Source organism: Podarcis tiliguerta (assembly GCF_965153285.1).
Source record: "Podarcis tiliguerta genome assembly, chromosome: 10".
Taxonomy (NCBI): Eukaryota; Metazoa; Chordata; class Lepidosauria; order Squamata; family Lacertidae; genus Podarcis; species Podarcis tiliguerta.
The window spans coordinates 58,969,010-58,992,169 of NC_139543.1; the positions used below are offsets into that span (position 1 = coordinate 58,969,010).

The 23,160-nt window shown below is 44.2% G+C and overlaps 1 protein-coding gene across 5 annotated transcripts in view; it reads right to left on the reverse strand.

Moving 5' to 3' along the window:
• Window positions 1-23,160, reverse strand: part of LMO3 (LIM domain only 3) — a 96,037-nt gene that overhangs the window by 42,809 nt on the left and 30,068 nt on the right. The gene's annotated exons all lie outside the window — the stretch shown is intronic.

Below are 23,160 nucleotides of genomic sequence, written 5' to 3' on the forward strand. Positions count from 1 at the left end.
GCTCTGAGCCCGGCTTCGGCTGGGGAGGGTGGGATATACTGTATTTTTTTGCTCTATAAGACGCACCAGACCACAAGACGTACCTAGTTTTTGGAGGAGGAAAACAAGAAAAAATATTCTGAATCTCAGACGCCAGAACAGCAAGAGGGAGTGCTGCGCAGTGAAAGCAGCAATCCCTCTTGCTGTTCTGGCTTCTGGGATAGCTGTGCAACCTGCATTCGCTCCATAACACACACACACATTTCCCCTTACTATTTAGGAGGGGAAAAGTGAGTCTTATGGAGCAAAAAATACGGTAAATAAAATTTTAGTATTAATCATTATTATTATTATTACGGTTCTATGATACTACGACCAATATGCTGGCTTCAAAAAATGGATCCCCCCCCCCCCGCATGCAATTAACACTGAAAGGAGAGCCAAAATTCCACTAGCATTCCAGAACTGACATTTAATTTGTGTGAAAGCTCAAACACAATGCGGACGTTGATAGGGAAATGGAAGAAACTGGCGTGTGAATGCAGAAGTTTCCAATGGCACAACAGAAACACGGGACCTGGAATGTTACACGTGCAGACTTTTGTTCCCAATTCCACCTCCCCATCTGAATTGAAGCTATACATGGCCCACACACCTGGCATTCAGTAATACCAATTTATGAAAGCAAACGATCCAAAACCTCTGAACCACAGCCATTTTAAAAAGAAATCCTGCACATTTCCATGAAAGATTTCTGCAATAAATCCTGGCTGAATTCCTGTTTCCCCCTCATTTCTTACAGGTGAAAGTTGCGAGTCCCTCAGAACCTTTCTCTTTCTCTCTCTATGTATTTTTTTTTTTTAAAAAAAGCCTCCCTCCCACTAGCTAGCAGCAAATGTACACACACTATCCTTTTCAATAAAAACTACGGCCTTGAGTTTTTGGCCCCTTAATAGTAGCCTACATGGTTGACTACCCTTGGTGTTAAATTTTCTTAAATTGTATTTTCTGACAGTATATCATTTTTTCCCCTTTTTTTAAAGCAGTAGACCCTAGCACAGCAAGAACTGTTCTGTCAGGAGTACATTTTAACAGCACGACACAAGTATTTTTCACTACAGGAGACACAAACAATGATATGTATTACATGCAGTAAACATTGCCTTTGGTAGACTGGCTTCTCCTAGCATTCATCTGTCTAAAAAATCTCATTGCGTCCTGGACGGGGCGGGGGGGGGGGGGAACCTTGCCTCATTAACAATTGCCGAAGGCTGCAGCTTTGTAAACTGCCAACAACACACTGTCACATTTTTCACAAAACAAGAGCCTGATAGACTATTATGTGAGGCGGAAGAAAACCCAAGAAAGGTGGATTAGGGTATGTTAAAAATGTTGGGGGGGGGGAGCAGGGGGCAAGAAGAGAGCAGGAGGACACAAATAAATCCCTTATATCTTCTTCTCACTGATAAACATACCAAGTAATTCCTAGAAATAGGCTCCTGCAGTTCTTGTTTAAAAAGTGTAGTGATTCAAAGATAAGGCACCTTGACTGTAGCTTTGCATGCAAAGGTTCCATATTCAACCCTTGGCATCTGCAGGCAGGGCTGGGAATGTAGACCCAGCTGAAGCCCCGGAGAGCAGCTGCCAGTCAGTGTTGACAATATTGAACTAGATGAACCAACGGTCCAGTTCAACATACTGTATTTTACCACATAATAGTTGCACCCTTTGGGGGGGATGGGGGCTAAAATTGGTCTCAAAGCATTCATTGTATAATAGTCACAGGGCATTCTCAGCGCGCGTTCTCAGTACCAGCCATAGGTGCAAAGGGAGTGGGCTGGTGGATGAAAGTGCCATGAGAGAGGCACGAGAGACTTGGATTGCACCGAAAACAGTCAGTAACAAATAAGAAGCAACATTAACATTGTTGTTTAGTCGTTTAGTCGTGTCCGACTCTTCGTGACCCCATGGACCAGAGCACGCCAGGCACTCCTGTCTTCCACTGCCACCCGCAGTTTGGTCAGACTCATGTTTGTAGCTTCGAGAACACTGTCCAACCATCTCGTCCTCTGTCGTCCCCTTCTCCTTGTGCCCTCCATCTTTCCCAACATCAGGGTCTTTTCCAGGAAGTCTTCTCTTCTCATGAGGTGGCCAAAGTATTGGAGTCTCAGCTTCAGGATCTGTCCTTCCAGTGAGCACTCAGGGCTAATTTCCTTAAGAATGGATGCGTTTGATCTTCTTGCAGTCCGTGGGACTCTCAAGAGTCTCCTCCAGCACCATAGTTCAAAAGCATCAACATTAACATAAGTATGTTCATTTATAAAAATTGTTTCCTCACATATTGGTTGCGTCTCAGGTTTTTCACTGCACAATAGTCGCACCCCCCCCCCTTTTTTGAAAACAAAAATCGGGTTTCAAAATGTGACTATTGTGTGGTGAAATACAGTACTGGTGCTTTATGTGCTGGTGTTTGCAAGTTCTTTGCACTACTGTTGCTGCTGCAAAGAGTGGAATAGGACTGGGCGATACAACGTCCCAAACCAGTTTGCAGTCCATTTCGTGATATCAGTTTCATAGTTTCTGACCCGGCATTATATCATGAATCATGATGTGGGTGGGCGGTTCTATGCAAAAATCGCAATGTAGGGGAAAACCGTGAAGCCAGCCAATGCCTCTACATAGCTCCATCCTTATTTCAGGCATTGTTATATATCGCAATGTTTAGCTGGTGATATATCACGCTGTTGAAAACCAGTTTTGCCCAGCCCTAGTGTGGACCCATGCTGTGGCTTCCCTTATTTTCCAGCTATATAGGGTGACATCCAACTTGTTCCATCAAGGCAAGGATTTCTGCTTGTGTGATGGAACTTACCTGGCTCACCTTCTTTCCTCCTCAAATCTGTTCCAGAGGGTTGGGGAGGGAGGGACCCAGAGCAAATTTAGAGGGAAGAAAAGGGAGAAAAACCTATTGTGCAAGCAGAAATCCTCGCACCAACAGAATCAGTTAGTTGGCTACTGCCCATTTTTATTTTTCCTCTTTTAACCGTATGTGAATCTTTTCTTTCTTTCTTTTTACTGTTTTGTTCTATGGTGGCCTGCCATACGATGATGGGCAGGCTGGACACCTTTTAAAAATTAAATGAAATACTACTAATAGTAGTCAACCATGAAATAAGTTCCATCTTCCGAGCCCTTTCCAAATACTGTATGTTTTGCATGATTTCAAAACCACGCAGCCACCTTCATTGCAAGAACATAGTCAAATATAAAAAGCCAATTAGGCAGATTCATGGCAGATAGCTCTATCAATAGCTATTAATTATGATGGATACATGGCTCTTCTGTCTTCAGAGGCACTGTATGCCTATGAATGCCAAATCCTAGGAGGGATGGTTGAAAGAGCTGGATATGTTTAGCCTGGGGAAGAGAAGATTAATGGGAGACATGATGAGAGCAGCCTTCAAAGAGAAGATGGAGCAGACTTGTTCTCCGCTGCTCCAGAGGGAAGGACTAGAACCGGTGGGTGGAAATTGCAAGGAAGCAGATCTTGACAGAACGCTAAGAGAAACTTTCTCATGGTAAGTACAGTCAAACACTCTGCCCTGGAAAGTTGTGGGGCTCAGTTATCTCTCGGGGTGGCTTAGCTGCATCCTGCATTGCAGATCTTGCACCGACCAAAGGGTTGGGGCTAATGACCTCCAAGGTCCCTTCCGACTCAGTCTATGATTTCTAGAGGCTGGGGAACAATAGCATGAAAGGGCTATTGTCCCAAGGAAGCCCATCAGCGAGGAACAAAGATGTCAGGTCTACCACTGTGCAAACCAGGATGCCTGATTAGATGGAACCACCCAACCCAACAAAACTCTTGCTATACTCTTTTATACTCTTATAGAAATAGTAGCCAATGCCCCTGAGATGTCTAAAGTCTACCACCCCTATCATTCCTACCTATTGGCCATGCTTACTGGGGCTGGTGGAAGTACTAAATGCTAATAGTACAAAAATTTCTATTAACACCTTTTGCCAAGAGAGCAAGATGCTCCTTTCCAGCTCCCTTTTCTCTGCCATTCTTGTAAAAGGTAAAGGACCCTACAGTTGAGTCCAGTCACAGACGACTCTGGGGTTGTGGCGCTCATCTAGTTTTACAGGCTGAGGGAGCAGGTGTTTGTTCACAGACAGTTTTTCTGGGTCATGTGGCCAGCATGACTAAGCCACTTCTGGCACAATGGAACACCGAAACCAGAGCAGTGCATGGAAACGCTGTTTACCTTCCTGCTGGAGCGGTACCTATTTATCTACTTGCACTTTTTGGCATGCTTTCAAACTGCTAGGTGGCAGGAGCTGGGACCAAGGAGCTCACCACGTTGCGGGGATTCAAACCACTGATCTTCTGATCGGGAAGCCCTAGAGGCTTAGTGGTTTAGACCACAGCGCCACCCGAATCCATTCTTGCAGCTTCCTTGAAAGAGGAATCACATTGGCCTAGTGCTTCCATGACCAACATTCACACGGGCAAGAAATCCAAAAATCACCCCTGCAAACTTTTCAAGAGGGCTGTGCACACTTGTACAGAATTTTAATACCAAACCAACATGCCACTTCAAATTCTGCGGCTGCATTGATCATGAAGAACACATTATGCAAATGTGGGTTTTTATTAGTCCTTGGGGACTAGCAAACAACATCAAAAATGATGAAAGGGAATAGATTGTAGTAGCACGCACAAGGCACTCTCGACGCTCAAATGGATTGTGGCACAATCAACTTCTCACCTGGACGTGTTACTGGTCATGGCCTTGGGATCATCTACCATTCAGGTCATCAAACCTTCTAATATACTCACAAAGGGAATGTCACTCTAAAATAAAGGGGGCAGTGGGGGAGAGTATTTATTTTCATTATACAAGCATTTACATACAGTCCATTGCAATCCATCTCAAGGCATTAATTGATAACGAGGTGGCATGCCTGCACTACCCTAAATCCCTAAATCATTGTTCTATTTTTCATTCCTGGCCTCACATGGCAAGTGACCCTTCTTTTCACAAACTTCCTCTACAATTTTCTTGTATTCTTGATGCAGACCTGAATCTTTTACATCACTTCCTCTTCTCTGCACTTTTGAGTGTCTTCCTGTTCCTTCCATCTCCCCTTTATCTAAAAGGGTGCACAGCATGGCTGCAGTGGAAGCACTGAAGAGGAACTGCAAGGGCAGCTTGCCCCTAAACCTCGGTCTTAAGGGGTCATTCTATCAACATTGTTCAGACTAAGCAAGCAAGATGTGGCAAGAATGCTCCAGCTCACAGTTCTAGCCAGCCAGCCAGCCAGCCAGCCAGCCATGCCCTTTCCAGGGCATGCCGTTCCATTCTCCCTCCATCCTGGTTTTACATTCCCCTACCCTGAAACAGCCAGTCACATTTTGGTGCCTCCTGAGCACACATGGTCCTCATGAAGTTCTCCTTCTCTCATCCTGAATTAGGGATACTTTTGCTTATGTATGTATTTAGTAGTTTTGCAAACCTACAGATTTCCAACTCCTGCTTTTTCTTGTCGAGTGTTCACTAGGACTGGGCAATATATAAATATATATCGCCCCAAACTGGTTTGAAGTCCACATTGTAATGTCAATTTCATCATTTTTGACCTGGCTATATATTGCGAATCTCTCTCTCTCTCTCTGTGTGTGTGTGTGCTATGCAAAAATCACAATGCAGGGGGACGGGACCATGAGGCCAGCCCATAGCTCCATCTTTATTTTAGACATTGTGATATATCAGTATATCATGATGTTTAGCAGGTGATATACCACGATGTTGAAAACCAGATATCACCCAGCCACAGTGTTGACTTACAGATGAAGTGCTGGACTTACTCTTAAATGCAAAGTATGGTGAGACGTGGCATTTTTCATCATCAAGACGAGGTAAGGCAAGGGCAAAAACACTGGATAACTTTCCAGTTTAGAAGTCGATTTAAGGAAAAGTCAGAGCCTTGCCAGAAGCAGTAGCAGCTCTGCGTACCAGCTTTCTGAACCCAGCACCTTCCAAATGTTGCTGGACTACAGCCCCTCAACACATCACCCCTGACTATTAGCCAAGCTGACTGGCAATAATAGGAGTTGAAATCCTACAACATCTAGAAGGCATTGGCTTGGGTTTAGGGGTCTGCTAGAAAGGGTTTAGGGGAAACTCTCTGAGATTTCAAGCACTGCAGATCAAGTAGTCTCCCCCGCAAGACTGAAATTCTTCCATCTAGACAAATCCCTTCACCTAAGAAAGGAAAGATTTTGAACAAAAGATTCTCAATCCATCGAGCCTAAAAGGAAAACGAGGTAGGAGGCAGAGACTTGATAGCACAAGTCTTTTTAACCATCTACAAAGATACCCAGTGCTTGTATTGCTTGCGCCTCGCATTAGCCAGTCTAATTGGTCACAAATTGCTACCTTGGGAATGGCATCACTCTTAATAGGAAGGAATCTGACTTTGCTCTACAGGAATTCAGGTGGTTAAGACACAGCTCGCCAAAGAATTAAGCCAACCAGCAGTGTGCACCTGAGGTTTGTGTGTGTGTGTAACCCTTAGAATTTTATAAAGGACCTTTTAAAGATGACATTGGGGGGAAGGAAGAGAATTCCGTGTCTTTACTGCCTCCAAATGTTTTCATGTGCTAAGATAGCAAGACGTACCCAGGCTCAAAAGCAGAGTGTAGTTGATTCAACTTTCTTTGCCTCCTGCAAATGCACAAGAAATCCGCTAAACTCTAGTGAATTTTACAAATAGGTCAGCTCTGATTAAGTTGTTAGAACAGAACAGAACAGAACAGAACAGGCTAGAGAGGGAAGGAGTTGCCCATTTTCTGCCTTTAGGGTCAATACTTTAGCTATCAAACCAGGATCCACACACCTATCTGCTTTCCTCAGATATTCCTTCATTTTCTACCTACATCTGTCACCAGATCCTTGAAGCTCACCCCTTCCTGGGTACAAGCCCCACCCATGCTCATTCATGCACACTGTAAGCGTAAAGCAAAACCCACTGAGGGGTGTAAAACTGCAGCTCCTGGTGGTAAAAGATATTTAACTGGATATACAGAAAACTAGCCAATCCCAAGTCTTAAGATGCTGAATGAGCACACACTTTCCAGCTCTCGTGTACGTTGCTGACCATAGGATCTGTTGTGTGTTCTTGCTTTAGTGCTTTTCTTTGCTCCTTCAGCACATCTAGGATTTTGGATCCTAGAAAAATCATGCCAGTCCTGTTTTGCAAGAACATTTGCATCCCAGGCTCCATTGCAAGCCTCACTTAGCCTCATCACACATGCCTCTGGGCATGTGCAACTAGAGACTGCAGAGGGCCACATTTGGGCCACAAGGAAGGTTCATTTTATTATTGCGCACCTTCTTCTCATAGTGGGTTTCAGCGATGAAGATCAGTAGGTGCTGGTGAGCCAGTGAGATTGCAGCTGGCTAAGAGAATGGGGATGGGAAAGTTCAGCATAAAGGTAAAGGTAAAGGGACCCCTGACCATTAGGTCCAGTCGTGGCTGACTCTGGGGTTGCGGTGCTCATCTTGCTTTATTGGCTGAGGGAGCCGGCGTACAGCTTCCGGGTCATGTGGCCAGCATGACTAAGCCGCTTCTGGTGAATCAGCGCAGCGCACAGAAACGCCGTTTACCTTTCCACCGGAGCAGTACCTATTTATCTACTTGGACTTTGACATGGTTTCCAACTGCTAGGTTGGCAGGAGCAGGGACCGAGCAACGGGAGCTCACCCCATTGCGGGGATTTGAACCACCGACCTTCTGATTGATTGGCAAGTCCTAGGCTCTGTGGTTTAACCCACAGCATCTGTTAAAAATGGAATTTCTCCTGTACCTTTCCAATACCTTGTCAGCAGCAGTGAAATAATGAAATTCTCATGTGTGGGATCCAGAGCGCCAAGGAGCATTTCTGAGTGTCTTTTCTTGCATTTTGCAAATCCCCAGCGATCTGTATTCCACAACCACCCTAGATGACTGTGCCTCTGGAAAAACATGCGACATCCTCAGCTGGTCTACCCTATCAGTGCTACCCAGCCAGGGGTGGAGAAAGGGGAGTGCGGTGGGTGCAGGCTGACCTGGGTGTTACCACTGAGGGGGGTGACAAAATTCTGGGGGTGACAAAATGCAGCGCGCCTGAGCCACACATCTCTCCACGCTGCCCAAACGGTCCACCCGCTGCCTCCCCCCCAGCTGTAGGGTGGCTGATTGGGAGGAGGCAGGCAGACTCCAGAGGCCCCACAGTGCACCCTGTCCCTATGGGCAGCTTGCCCCGCCCCTGGGCACCCCCCCCCCAGGTGCCCAAGCGGCTTCCTCAGCCACTGTACCCAGCATGCCTCAAACAACTTATTTAAGCGAATGTGTTCCTTTTTTTACATTTCAACAAATCTGTGCAGAATTTTTTTTTAAAAGGAAAAACGAGGAGTTTCCTGCAGGAGAGTTCAGTCAGTAGAGCATAAGACTCTTTTTTTGTTAAATCGTTTTTATTAATTTTCCAATAAAAAACATCCAATTAACATATCAAATCATAATCCAATAAAAAATAAAAAAAAGATCAAATTATCTTACAAGTTATAATTATTAATTTTGGGGACTTCCCATAGTCTGGACCTTGAAGCATACAGTGGTACCTCAGGTTACAAATGCTTCAGGTTACATACGTTTCAGGTTACATACTCCGCTAACCCAGAAATAGTGCTTCAGGTTAAGAACTTTGCTTCAGGATGAGAACAGAAATCGTGCTCCGGCGGCGCGGCGGCAGCAGGAGGCCCCATTAGCTAAAGTGGTGCTTCATGTTAAGAACAGTTTCAGGTTAAGAACGGACCTCCGGAACGAATTAAGTAGTTAACCCGAGGTACCACTGTATCTCCAAATCTTAATCCTGCCTCTCGTCGTTATTTCCATATTTCCACATCTCGATTTTAGCGCTCTAGAGCATAAGACTCTTAATCATAGGATTGCCGGTTCGAGCCCCACGTTGGATAAAAAGATTCCTGTATTGCAGAGGGTTGGACTAGATGACCCTCGTGGTACCTTCCAACTTCACAATTCTATTATCAAATGAAATAAATGAGGCTACCATTCTCCTGACCTCAGTAGCCAGCCTCCCACAGAGCTTTTTCACATCAGGAACCACAGGCAGGCAGCAGAGCAGTGGAGAAATACAGTGGTGCCCCGCAAGACGAATGCCTCGCAAGACGGAAAACCCGCTAGACGAAAGGGTTTTCCGTTTTGGAGGTGCTTCACAGGACGAATTTGCTATGGGCTTGCTTCGCAAGACGAAAATGTCTTGCGATTCCTGGGGGTTTTTGTTCCATTCCCCACCCCCTTTTTCTAAGGCAATAAGCTGCTAATAGCCTTTTAGCAGCTAATCCACTAATCCCTTAAGCCTTTAATAGCCTTTAATAGCCGCTAAACCGCTAATAGCGCTAATCCGCTAATGGGCTTGCTTCGCAAGACGAAAAAACCGCTAGACGAAGAGACTCACGGAACGGATTCTTTTCGTCTTGCGAGGCACCACTGTATTTCATAGAAGGGTAAACACATGCATTGCTCTTGGCCACCTCTCAAGGATAAGGTAAGCTCAAATGCACCCACCCAAGTTCCCAAGCATCATGCAAAAGAGGTGGAAAAATGGAAGCCTCTTCTATGGGGGAAGAAAAGTTCTGAGAAATTGCCAGGCATGTTTTAGTACAGCACTACCCACCCACCACCCAGCCACACACACTTCTACTGACTAAGGTGGCTAATCTGTCAAAGCAAGGAGTTTTCCTCTCTGCCCCCACCCAATACCCAAAGCCAAGAATTCAATTCACTAAGCACTTCTGTGATGTTCAATGCCTCTCCAGTTCAGTCGGCCTCCTCGGCAACCGATGATTTACCTTGCTGCTTAAGCCATAAAAGATTACTACCAAGATTTTATAATATGGTATAACTTGCTTTAAGGCACAAATTCCATCTGATGCCCTTTAAGTGAAACAATATCCCCATTTACAAAACGTGAAAGCTGTTCCTGTAATAAAGGAGACAAGATGGCTTCATTTTTATTATACAGGCAGGGATATTTGGGCACACACATACAGGCGCGCGCACACACACACACACACACACACACTGGCCGGGACTTTTCCCTTGTTTGGCAACTCCTACTTGCCCCAATCCAGCCCCCGGTTTTTGCTACATTTTCAAAATGTGCAGTCTCAGCAGCGCAAGGAAAGCTCACTGGTGACCTATAGAGCAGAATGCACTTTCCCCCTGCAAAGTCAGCTAGGTCTTCTGCAGTGCCCAATTTCCTTGAAAGATTCAGTCACAAAACTGCTTAGAAGTCTAGGAAGGTGTCTTACATTAAGTAAGAGGAGAGAGTGCTCTTGAGGTCCCGCTTGCGGTTTTCCCCATGGCATCAATCTGTTTGGCCATTGTGAGGACAAGATGTTGGATGAGACCTTCTACTGGTCTAACACAGCAGGTGCTTCTTATGTTCTCAAAAGCTTCAAGTCCACCTAGCTCAGGACTATCTACAAATGCGGTTCAGGAGCCATTTTTGGCCTGAGAGCTGTGTTTCCTCATGAGTAGTCTTCTACAGGCCACAGGACAATGGTGGACGGGGCCAAGGGCAAAGCTGGTGGGGGAGGGGGGAATTGCAACGCTTAGCTTTTCATTGCATGCTACAAAAGGACATGGGTGGCACTCTGGTCTAAACCACATGGACTTGCCGATCAGCAGATCACCGTTTCAAATCCATGTGACGGGGTGAGGTCCCGTTGCTCTGTACCAGCTTCTGCCAACCTAGCAGTTCAAAAGCACACCAGTGCAAGTAGATAAATAGGTGCCGCTGTGGAAGCTAAAATGGCATTTCTGTGCATTCTGGCACCCGTCACGGTTCCATGCACCAGTAGTGGTTTAGTCATGCTGGCCACATGACCCGGAAAGCTGTCTGTGGACAAACGTCGGTTCCCTCAGCTTGAAAGCGAAATGAGCACCACAACTCCATAGTCGCCTGGACTTAAGTGTCCAGGGGTCCTTTACCTTTACCTGTATGCTACATTCCAGCCACACAACAGTCAGTGTGGTTTCACACACATGCACACATACACCCCTCCCCACCCAACAAGTAAGAGGAATTTCAAGGATATATTTCAATCAGGGAAAAAACACTCATGAGGTCTGGAGGGTGGCATTCAGCCCTCTACCTGAGATTTCCTACCACTGGTCTGCCAATAACACTCCAAGGTTTCGGAGAGGGAATATTTCCCAGCACTACCAGGGCTTGAACCTGAGATGTTTCGCATGCAAGTCATGTGTTCTGCCACTAAAGGCTTATCCACACTTGCCTTTTCCCCTGCTCTTTCCAGGCAGAGGTCTAAACTTTAAAGTTCCATGTCACTTGGTTTTTGCTCCAGAGCTTTCCCCACAAAAAAACCACTCTTTAAAGCTGAATTGACGTAAATGGCTATTTGGGTTTTCTGCAGATTGCTGTTTGCTCTGATTCAGCTTTAAAGAGTAGATTTTCACAGGGAAAGCCCTAGAGCAAAAACAAAGGATGCTTGGGTAAGAAACGTTAAAGTGCAAGCTGTGCCTGGAAAGCATGGAGGAACGGTAACTGTGGTTAAGCCTGAAGCCATGGTCCTTCCCGCTCAAATGCAACACAGAAAGGTACCTTATGCCAAGTCAAGCTGTTTGCCCACGTAGCCCAGAAATTTCTACAATGACAGTGAGACTCTCCAGGGTCCTAGGCAGAAAACTTTCCTGCATCACTTTTAACTAGAGAGGTCACAAAGTGAGCTTGGGATTTTGCTCATACAGCACATCTGGGTCATCATCCCACCCCATATAATATGCCTGTCTTGAAAGCAACACATTCACTGGTTTTTAAGGCTCTCTCACAACTTGGTGGTGGGGTGGAAAAACTCCACTCCCATCCCACCAGCTGATTTGCAATTTAGGGAAACGGAGAGCAGCAATACCCAAGTATTACGTGATTGTCAGGTTGCATACCAAAGCTTAATTTTCTTTAAGCCTGGCTTCTTTTGCTCAGTCACTTGGAGCTAAAAAACCACTTTTAAGTATTTCATATATGACAGGCAACAAAATCCTGGGATTGGAGACCTCACTTAATTACAACATTTCTCCAGGCATTCCATAACAGCAAGTCCAAAATAGAAACAGAGCACAGAAACACTCAATACTTGGGTCAGGAATTTTTTTTTTTTTGGGGGGGGGGAACATTATGCATTTTTACGCCTTTTTGCTTGGGATGAAAGTCACGTCTTCCTTGCCATATCACAAATGTCTTTTGAAACTGGAGGGGTTCGGACACAGTTTTCCATGCAGAAGGAAGAGCATACATTTCGAGGAAATGGGTTCCTTGGCAGGCACACACACACGCACACACACACACACAACTAGTAGATCCAGAATTATAGAATTTTGCAATGCCCTGATATTTAGTTTAGAATTCGTAAAGAGAGGCCTCTTGTTTTTGTGTGCACGACTTAAGAAGAAGAAGAGGAGTTTGGATTTGATATCCCACCTTTCACTTCCTTTAAGGAGTCTCAAAGCGGCTAACATTCTCCTTTCCCTTCCTCCCCCACAACAAACACACTGTGAGGTGAGTGGGGCTGAGAGACTTCAAAGAAATGTGACTGGCCCAAGGCCACCCAGTGACTAGGAGTTTGGGCCAAAGGTTTTCCCAAATAAAAAAGGTAGGTAAGCTTTTAGTACTGGAACCTGGGAAATAAGTAAAACATCTTAAGGAGGACTGTCACCATAATAAAAATAAATTGTACAGGTTTTTAATTGGTTGCATGCATATTCATGGGGGGGAGGTACATGTGTTAGAGCAGGCATCACCTCAGAAGAAGCATTACTTACCCTGCCTCATGCATGGGGATGAATGCCCCTTAATGGCACATTTGCAACCTATAGTTTAAGTTGTGTTTTTTTTTAATATAAAAAAACAGTAATAATCCTGTGGGATATGAAACACATAGCAGTCAAGTACAACGTTCGTAGAATGGACATGCTAGGAGATGCTTTGTACCAGCCAGGAGAAAACTTCCTGTTTCCTCCTGATCTGGGACAACCATATGTCAGGAGTGCTCTGATGGTGTTTCCTGCTTGGCAGGGGGTTGGACTCGATGGCCCTTGTGGTCTCTTCCAACTCTATGATTCTATGATCCTCTGCATGTGACTAGAGTGTGTGTGTGTGGCCTAATCTGGGGAAGAGGAGCACACCATCTTCTTTTGCTCCTCTCTTCTCCATTTTGTTTTTCTCTGTGTGTAAGCAGAAGTGACTGCCTGTCTGCAGTCACTTGGGACTAACTCCCTTATGGAATAGTTCCACATATATATATACTTTTGTAACCTAAGTCTGCCTTCAGGGATCTAACTGTGAACTGAATGAATGTGAGTAAACTACTTTTATATTCACTTTAATAAGATTGTCGTGTATATTCCTTTTAAGAGGGACAAGAAGGGATCTTACCAGGAATCTTATATAAAGAGGGTCAGACGAGCCTCTTTATATAAGACAAACAAACCGCTGTGCGTTTAAAGGGGAATGTTTATAAACTCTGCTAAGACATAGAACTTGCTAGCGCAAGTTAGGAAGGATATCATTAAACAATATACCCTCTCCTGCCTCCCTGAACATTCCCACAAATCCAATGTTCAGGAGCAACTCATCCATCAAAACTATCAACTAAATTGAAATGATGCAGTCTTCATTTTTGAAAAGTTGACAGAGGAGGGGAAGACAGTAGTAAGACATTGGGTAAACCCTATGTAGTACAAGACTTTTAAAAGTTAAATCCCTTCCTATCATGGTTCTATTGCCAGTACTTGGACTCGAGCGCCTTCCCTTAATTCACATTCAGCACCTTCTCCTGAAAAAGCTACACCAAGGCAGCAACAAGACCATCTCATTTTTCCTTTCTTTTTTGCCTAGGAAAGTTTAACAGCACTGAATCAATAGCCCTCTCAGCATTCTAAGAGATCTCCTACAGATCAGGCTTCAAAGCTCAGGTAGAAATTATGGGTTGCGTTCAGCAAAGTCCTTTCACCTCTCCAACAACTTCTGCGTATGCAGCAGGGATTCTTGCCTCCTTCTCCCCCATGAACTCAGATCTGTTCTGGGGGTTGGGGAAAAGCCAAGAGCAAAATCCAGGGGGGAGCAGACAGGGGAGGAGATGTTACAATGCACGAGCAAAAATCGTTGTGCAAGCACGGCGACTTTGTTGAGTGCAAACCTTGGGTTTCTTTCATTCAAGCATACCCTGCACAGGCTGACTTTAACATTCCACAAACAGCTGGTTGTTGCACAAAGGCAGCTGGGCTTTCGCTGTAACAGACAGAGAGAGACTTAAAATGAGAGAGATGTCCACATGAGATTCCGGGGTTATCTTGAACTCAAGGATCTCATGGTTACGATTGCATCAGTGCTGAATATGGACAGTCCTAATAGCTGTACAGTGGGACGCGGGTGGCGCTGTGGGTTAAGCCACAGAGCCGAGGGCTTGCCGATCTGAAGGTCGGCGGTTTGAATCCCCACAACGGGGTGAGCTCCTGCCAACCTAGCAGTTCAAAAGAACCTCAAAGTGCAAGTAGATAAATAGGTACCACTCTGGCGGGAAGGTAAACGGCGTTTCCGTGCGCTGCTCTGGTTCGCCAGAAGCGGCTTAGTCATGCTGGCCACACGACCCGGAAGCTGTATGCCGTCTCCCTCAGCCAATAAAGTGAGATGAGCACCGCAACCCCAGAGTCGGTCACGACTGGACCTAATGGTCAGGGGTCCCCTTACCTTTAATAGCTGTACAATCTCCCTGGCCTGATCCACTATTTAAATACTATTGCATCACCAATTGTTTACTTACCAAGTAACTATGTGCTTAATTTTATAGTCCCACATAATTATTGGGTTTCTTTGCCAGACCATAGGAGCAGCCTAGTTTTTCACTTCCTAGATTTCATAATAAATGAAGAAAATTATTCCAGCCATTTGATTTTTTTTGTTAAAGAAAGTTTCCTGGTCCCCATCCCCCCTCACTGAACTTTAAAACTTATCCATGTACTCAACAGAGGACTTTTCCAGCCCTCCTGGTGACTTTATTGGGCTGTTTGACTGAAGTGTGCAGAAATTGGGCCCAACGCTTTCTTCACACCAGATCTGCACCAATCCTCGGTCATTGTTTTGTCTTTGGTCTTCAGCAATTCATACAGCAGATTTTTTTTAATTTCTTCATTCCGAGCAGTTGGGCTTTAGGAAAAAAAAGTCTATAAAACAATGCAAAGATGAAGCACTCTTCCCTTCTCCAGGGAGGTGTGGAGAAGTTTCACTACTCTTAGCAAAATACTGGCGCTCTCAAAATTCCTCAGGCATTGTACCCTAGTGTAAGCACTGGCATGAGGGCTCCTGCTAGCAGGAAACTCCAAATTTGCCTGGAATCTCACTTTCGGCAAAATTCAGAAGCATGTCCAGCGTTCAAAGGAACACAATCAATAGACCTTTGCTGAGAGAGCTTCAGAATCGGCATGTTGAGAGATAAGTAGCAAGAAGGGCAGGTTTCAAGCAGCCCCATTTCAAACATTTATTTTTTGCCATATACAAGTTAACAGGCCTGGCGCCATCACACAGCATCTGTAGGCTTAGCCATGCTGCTGTCTGCCCTCACTTCACCAAGAAGCGCTGAGCTCCAGCAGGGACCATTTGTCTGTCAGTTGTGAGTTTATTTCCCCCTCACAATATCCTGGACGATGCAAGTATTCAGGCCATTGTGTGGAAAAACAAAATGGTGGGTGCTGAGAAGCAACCTTTCATATAGGGTTGCCATATGTCCAAGAAAACCCGGACATGTCCTCTTTGGTGGGGGAGGGGAACATATTGATCCTGGCAGATATTTACATTTTTAAAGGAGATGTCTGGGTTGGGGGGGATTTGGGGGGGTTGTTTTGTTTTAAATAATCTTTATTAATTTAAATTACCAGTACACACATATACAAAGTATTTACAATCTCATACTACAAAAAGAAAATTAAAGAAAAAACAATTACGAAAAGAGAAAAGAAGAAAGAAGAATAAGCAGATTTACGTGCATAAAAAAACTTAATCTTCCTAATTAATACTTAAATAAACACTTAAATAAAGAAGACTTCCGACAAAATGAGTCTTCCAATCATTCTCATTGTACTGTTTATACTATCGGGTTTTTTGCACAGTTTTATATTCTTTAATATTGTTCCCATCTACTCCACAAACGGTATTTGTTGTTTACAAGTATCACTCAAGTTCTGCTAATATGGTGTGGTTGGTACAATGATCTTATATAATCCTTAAATATTCTCCATTCTCCAAATATTTTCTGGTTCAATACTCCTCTAACTCTTCCCGTCAGTTTTCTAGTTGTAAATATTCTAACATGAGTATCTGCCAATCTGTAATTGTCGGTATTGTTTCGTTTTTCCACTTCCTCACCCCAATAATTCTTACTGCTGTGGTAGCATACATGAGCAATTGTCTTATGTCTTTTAAAATTTCTATTGGGGTTTTTTTTTTTTCTCGGGCGGCTCTGCACACCGTGGCTGCTGCCAGCCCGAGTCAGGGAAAGAGGCGTGTGGGTGCAGTGGCAGTCCCGCTCGCCTGCATGCTTCTTTCCCCACCTTGGGCTGGCAGTGGCTCAAGAGATGGCAACCCTAGTTCATAGGAGTTGGAGAGAATAATGTTCACAGGCAGTAACACTTCTGAAGAAACACATGAGGAGCAGTGCTTTTGTGTTTGGGTGGTGCTTGCCGACATCGGGTTGTCCACCTAGAGAACGAGATGTTGGGACTAAATGTGCCATGGGCCTGATCCAGAAGGCTCGTCTTTTTGTCTTGTCTGCTATTTACTGTTAAAGTAAAGTCCAGCACCCTCGTGGTGTAACAAGGTAAGACCACCATGAAGTATGAGGGTGGTCCACGTGGCTGAGAAGATCCTCACATCTAGGGCCAGACACGCAAGGAAGTGTACAATTCTAATCAAAGCAAGTACTGCTTAAAACCAGGGCCAGATTTAGGATTGATGAGGCCCTAAGCTACTGAAGGTAATGGGGCCCTTTGTATGTCCAGCTGTCCTTTGTCAACAACAAATTGTCACTGTTTTTTTGTGTTGAATATATGCTATGTGGTAATTTATGGACCTAATAGGTATCTAAAGCCAATTGCACATAACAAAATATGTATTTTATCAAAGTAATTGTTGAACTGAAATACATTTAAGAAGTACTGTATATTAATAGTGAAATACAATTAAGAAGAAGTATTTTAATTGTGAAATAATTATTAAGCTCTAACTGTATGTAGGTTTTATTTTATTTGTTTTTTATCTTATATTTTGGAAATGTACATCCAGGTTTGTGGCCCTAAACTATAGCTTGTTTAGCTTGTATGTAAATACGGCACTGCCTAAAACAGTAAGCTGGTGACCTGTTAGGAAGTTTAGAAAAACACGGCTGAATACCAGCAGGGGGCGAGGGAGGCTTTTCATAACTATGGTGGCATTATTGAAGGAGCTGCCACTCTAGACCCATAGAGATGGTGCCATCACTCATGTGGCTAGAGGTGGTGGTGGGAATGCTATGGAAACAATGACCAGCAGGATTCTACAAATGAGCAAATGTTATGTACAATCGTATTTTCTATCCCATCGGTTTCTAACTGAAGCTGGAGACTATTCGGGGCGGTTCTAAGGAAGATTTCTAAATTGTTTCATGACATTTAAAGCCCAAGTTACCTGAAGGACTGCTTATGCTCATATGACGCTACCTGGGCCTTCAAGCAGCCACAGAGGTACCCTGTGATATCACTGAATATGACCAGGCTAGGGATAGGAAGTGGGGAGTGGAGGCACCAACCAACATATTTTGTCTATTGAACTCACGTGCCCAAGATAAAGGTGTCTTCCTCCTTGATTTCTGGGCAGTGAGGTGGGCAGCATATAAACAAACAAACAAACAAACAAACAATTCCTTTAAAAATTCTTTTTCCATCTGCTTTTCATTAAGGCAAGCCAGGATAGCTATTAATTTGAGGAATGCTTTGGTTATATGTTGGGGATTCATAGGGTTTTTGTGAGAGATTGTAGCTTATGTCATTATTGCTATTTGACGCTCTGTTTATATATATATATGTAAAGAATTTTCAACTGTGTGTTGATTTTAACTGTGGGAATGTTATTCCTACAATGCTATTCCTACTGTGTGATTGCTTTTTTCAGAGATTCATGGGGGGGGGGGTTGAGGGGGGAAGATATTTTGGGAGGACCCAAGATCCTGAAAAGCAGTTCCATTTAAATAAACCAAAAACATTAGGACTCGATATCACATTAGTCTCTTCAAGTATGCATGCCGACTCAGTTTTGCAACCTTATACCAATGGGGGTGCCAATGCTTCCCTAATCCCCCAGGGTTTTTAAATCATAAATTAATTATAATTATAAAAAAACAAGAAGGTATTTTTGAGCTATCCACTACCTTTATAGAGCTGCCACCTCCAGGTTGCAGAATCTTTGATTTTGGAAGTCAACAAGCCTATACAGCAATTCAGTATAAACAAATAAGTTAATCTGTGCTGTGCTTTAAGAGAAGAGACAGACCACCAGCAAGAACACTTGTAGCAATTTATTTAATTTGTCGTAAGCTGGAAGAAATTTGCTGTTAAGCATTAAACACGAAGTGTAATAACATAATTGAATATGCCCCTCAGAAAACTGTGCAAATGAGAATACATGAATCAGTCTAGCTCAGCAATATTTTATTATATAAAACATTCCTTCGTTACCAGTTTTGGCATGCATCAAAAATGAGCTTATCCCCTACACGGATTATCTCATCAATCATGAGAGAATAAAACCCACACATAATCCCAAGCACTAATTTTGATAAAATGATACGAGAATTGTAGAGCCAGAACAACGTCAGATGCCACAGATAGCACCATTGTGGTAATTTTATTTACATATGCACTCACAATGGTGTGAAATAGGTAGTATTTTACCCCCACAGTTCTTGCAGGAAGTCGTCAAATACCAGCCCTGGCACATTATTATCAATATTTTCACATAAATAATGAGACACCGAAGTCAGGAAAACTGGCCATAATGTCAACAAGGAAGCAGCGCTCAAACCAAAGATTCGTTCTACGCTTAAAGTGCCTCTGAAGGACCTATTAACACAGCCCCCTTCAAAGCTGACAGCATCTTTGGGGATACTCTCAGACCTTTGCCGACTGTAGGGTGGAAACTGTTCAGAGATTCTTGTACATAAGCATAGGATTGGTGACTTGTATCCGAAGGCAACTGCTAGGACTCCAGTAAGGTCCACCAGTGCTTACATCTGCCCTGGCCCTAGAGCTCAGTCTATGAGCCTCCATTTTACTTTCCTACAGTGCTCCAGAATAATGCTACACTGAGCACCTCAGGGCACTTTGATGCTGCTCAGGGCCAGTCTGAGAAATTTTGGCACCTGGGGCAAATCACAAAATGGTGCCTCCCTCCCCGCCAGGAAAGAAGGGCTGAGTGAAGATCTACATTGGGAGCAAGGGAGGAATAAAAATCTATGTTGGGATCTGTTGCCCCTGTGGATCCTGCCACCTGAGGTGAAGACCTCACATTGCCTTCAATGTGTCTGAAAGATGAGACAGGCAGGCATTGTGAGCATGTGTGGGAGAGCCATCTCAGGCAGCCTTTCATTCTGGGAGCAACCTTATTTCTAGAGGAAGAGGAGGAGGAGGAGGAGGAGGAGGAGGAGAAGAAGAAGAAGAAGAAGAATTTGGATTTGATATTCCGCTTTATCACTACCCGAAGGAGTCTCAAAGCGGCTAACATTCTCCTTTCCCTTCCTCCCCCACAACAAACACTCTGTGAGGTGAGTGGGGCTGAGAGACTTCAAAGAAGTGTGACTAGCCCAAGATCACCCAGTAGCTGCATGTGGAGGAGTGGAGATGTGAACCTGGTTCACCAGATTACGAGTCTACCGCTCTTAACCACTACACCACACTGGCTCACCACACAGCTGGGAGGGCCCTTGAGAGCATGCATACACGAGTTCTTCTGGATACTGTGCATGCTCCCGTCGCTAGATAGGCGCCTTCTCTTTTGCCTATCTCTCCCTCTTTCCTGTCACTCCCCCTCCTCCTGGCTTTGGTGAGCGAGACTTTCCAGAGAGCTCTCCCTGCAACAGCATTCGCAGGCAGGTGGCACGAGATCAGTCGTGTCAAGGTGCTGCTGGCCCCTCTGCCGCATAACAGCTCAATACAATATGCTTAGGCTGCTTCAGCGCCGGGTGCCCCCCAGAATCCAACACCCAGGTGCCCCACACCCCTTGCATCCCTGGGTAAAGACGGCCCTGAAGGGGGCCCACCAGAGCCCGAAGCCCCTCAAACCTGGAGCTAGCCCTACATGCGAACACATTTTTAGTTCTGCTCACACACAATGGGGACTCCCTGGCTGCTCTAGAAATCAGATAAGGATGCAACAGAATCAGAAGCTGGAGAAAGAAACTGTTTGGTCATTTCCACAGAGAAACGGTAATCATTGGGGAGGGAGGAACTCCCAGCTCCTTGTTTTCTTCTGACACGCATCTCTCTACACTCTGCAAGATCGTTCTACTACACAAATCCGAGAGCCTCTGCTTTCATGCTGGGGAAAGCTAGAGAAAGCGCTGGAAAGGTACAGAAGAGGGCAGGCAAAATTGTTTTGGGGCCACGTACCTATGAGAAAAGGTTGTAACATTTTGGACTATTTAGTTTAGGGGGAGGAAAGCAAGCAAAAGGAGGAGGAGGAAATGAGAGGTGTGCGTAGGATTATGAACAGCATGGAGACAGAGGATAGTGATAAGTTCGCCCCCTCTCCAACAAAGCCATGACTTTCCGGGCAGAAGAAAAGGAAGTCTTTCTTAACACAGCACATAGTTAAACTATGGAATTCAGTGCCACAAGAGGGAGTGAGTCATCATGGCTAGGATGACATGAAACACGATTAGAAAAATTAATGGAAGATAAGACTTGCTGTTATGATAGCTGTATCTTTGGTTGGAATATTCTGAAAACCTCAATGTCAGCGTTATCTGCACATTTTTTTTTCTAATTCCCATCACATTCCTTGATTTTGATGAGAATACTTTTTTTAAAACAGTTTGCATAAAAAATGCAAGCAATTCCCACACACCATCTACATAATATCATCTATGTATACAATCCAGGTTTCCTAAACTACCCATACACATTTGCATGTGCATACAAATATTTACAAAATTATGCTGCACAAATACATTTTTGGTGTATAATTGGGCACATAAGTAGACTCAAGCCTTAACTGTGCTTGTGAATCCTCCTCACATTACTTGGTATTCTATAGCAAGACGCTTTCACCCATAGCCCAAATTGACACCCAGTCAAATTATTCCTGAGGCCAGATTTTGATGTGTTTTATTACCCACTCAAAGCTCTCAAAATTGATGGATTAATTGCCAAATAAATAATTGCCAAGTAAATAATTCTCATAGATTCTAGTAGCATGAAGTCCTGTACTGAATTTTCTAAGAACCTGAATTTCGGCACAGACACAGGATGGAGGGGAGTTTCCCAAAGCCCACCCAAAACATTGCATTGATCACAGCAAGGAATGGGCATATCTGTCAACTGCAGTATATAAACTTGGTGAAATAAAGATAATTATTTCCCCCCAATCGTATATTCAGTTCTCCACACCAGTTTGCTAACTTAAAAAACAAACGTGAAAATTCATCAGCATTTTAGTGGATATTTTTGTATGCGTTTTTGCTAATACACACATTTTTACAAAACAGTTTTCTCTATGTATTTTTGTTATTTCCACTAATACATACATTTATATGAACATTTACCCTAGTATGTGCATTTTTGCACATTTTACTTGGCTGGAGAAATGCCCTGCAAACTTCAGAGAAGTGCAAATTTCAAACGATGGCTGTGCTTCAGTCTGGATACTGTTTCAGAAAGCAGGAATATACCAATATATCATGGTGTCTGAAATAAGGATGGAGCTATATAGAGGCATTGGCTGGCTTCATGATTTTCCCCACTTTGTGGCTTTTGCCAGCACCTGCTCTTGTGATTCGCTTGCGCCTGCAGGAGGCAGGGGACAGCTGAGCCAGCAGAATAAACAGGGGCAGCAGGAATCTAGAGGAGCATTGGCTGGCTTCATGGGTTTTGCCCATGAATTGTAATTTTGCATAGCATACAAGCACACACACATCATGATTTGTGATATACTGCCAGGTCAAAAATTATGAAACCAGTATCGCACTACGGACTTCAAATCGGGTTTGGGATGCTATATCAATATATCATGCAGCCCTTGCACCTACCTCAAGTAGCCGACAGTGTGCATGTGGGGGTGGATTAAGGACAACAGAATGGAGCACAGAGAGACTTGACCCACAGGTCACAAACGCCCAGGTGGTTCTCCACTGAAAGGAAGTGCAACTTCCATCCACGTCAAAGAGTTGCGGCAAGACCAAGAGCTTTTGCCGCCCGAGGCAAAGGACAAGGTGGTGCCCTTTGCAGAAGATGACTAGACTGGTGTTTGGCGATGAGACCCAGTGCCGGATTTACGTATAAGCTAAACAAGCTATAGCTTAGGGCCCCACTCTCTTGGAGGGGGGCCCAAAAATGTAAAGGGGGGGAACTGGACGTACATTTCCAAAATATAAGATAAAAAACAAATAAAACATATGTACAGCAACAGTGATTTGTGTTGTGTAGGCTCCTATGATGTAAGCAATGGGCCCCACCTGCTCACCTGCTCCCTAAAATATCACTGGTTTGCTCCTCTCTATATATAGGGTGCCTACATTCTGCATGGATTGGTTGCATGGCAACATGTGCAAATAGCTTGAGATACCTATTACCATATAGCATAAATTCAACACAAAAAACAGCAACAATTTGTTGTTGACAAAAGACAGCTGGACATATAAAGGGCCCCATTATCTTCAGTAGCTAAATCTGGCCTTGATGAGGCCCTCAACTCCACCAGCAAGATAGTTCCAGGAGCATGGAGCAGATTACATGGCGCTCACAGTACAGTGGTACCTCGGGTTAAGAACTTAATTTGTTCCGGACGGCCGTTCTTAA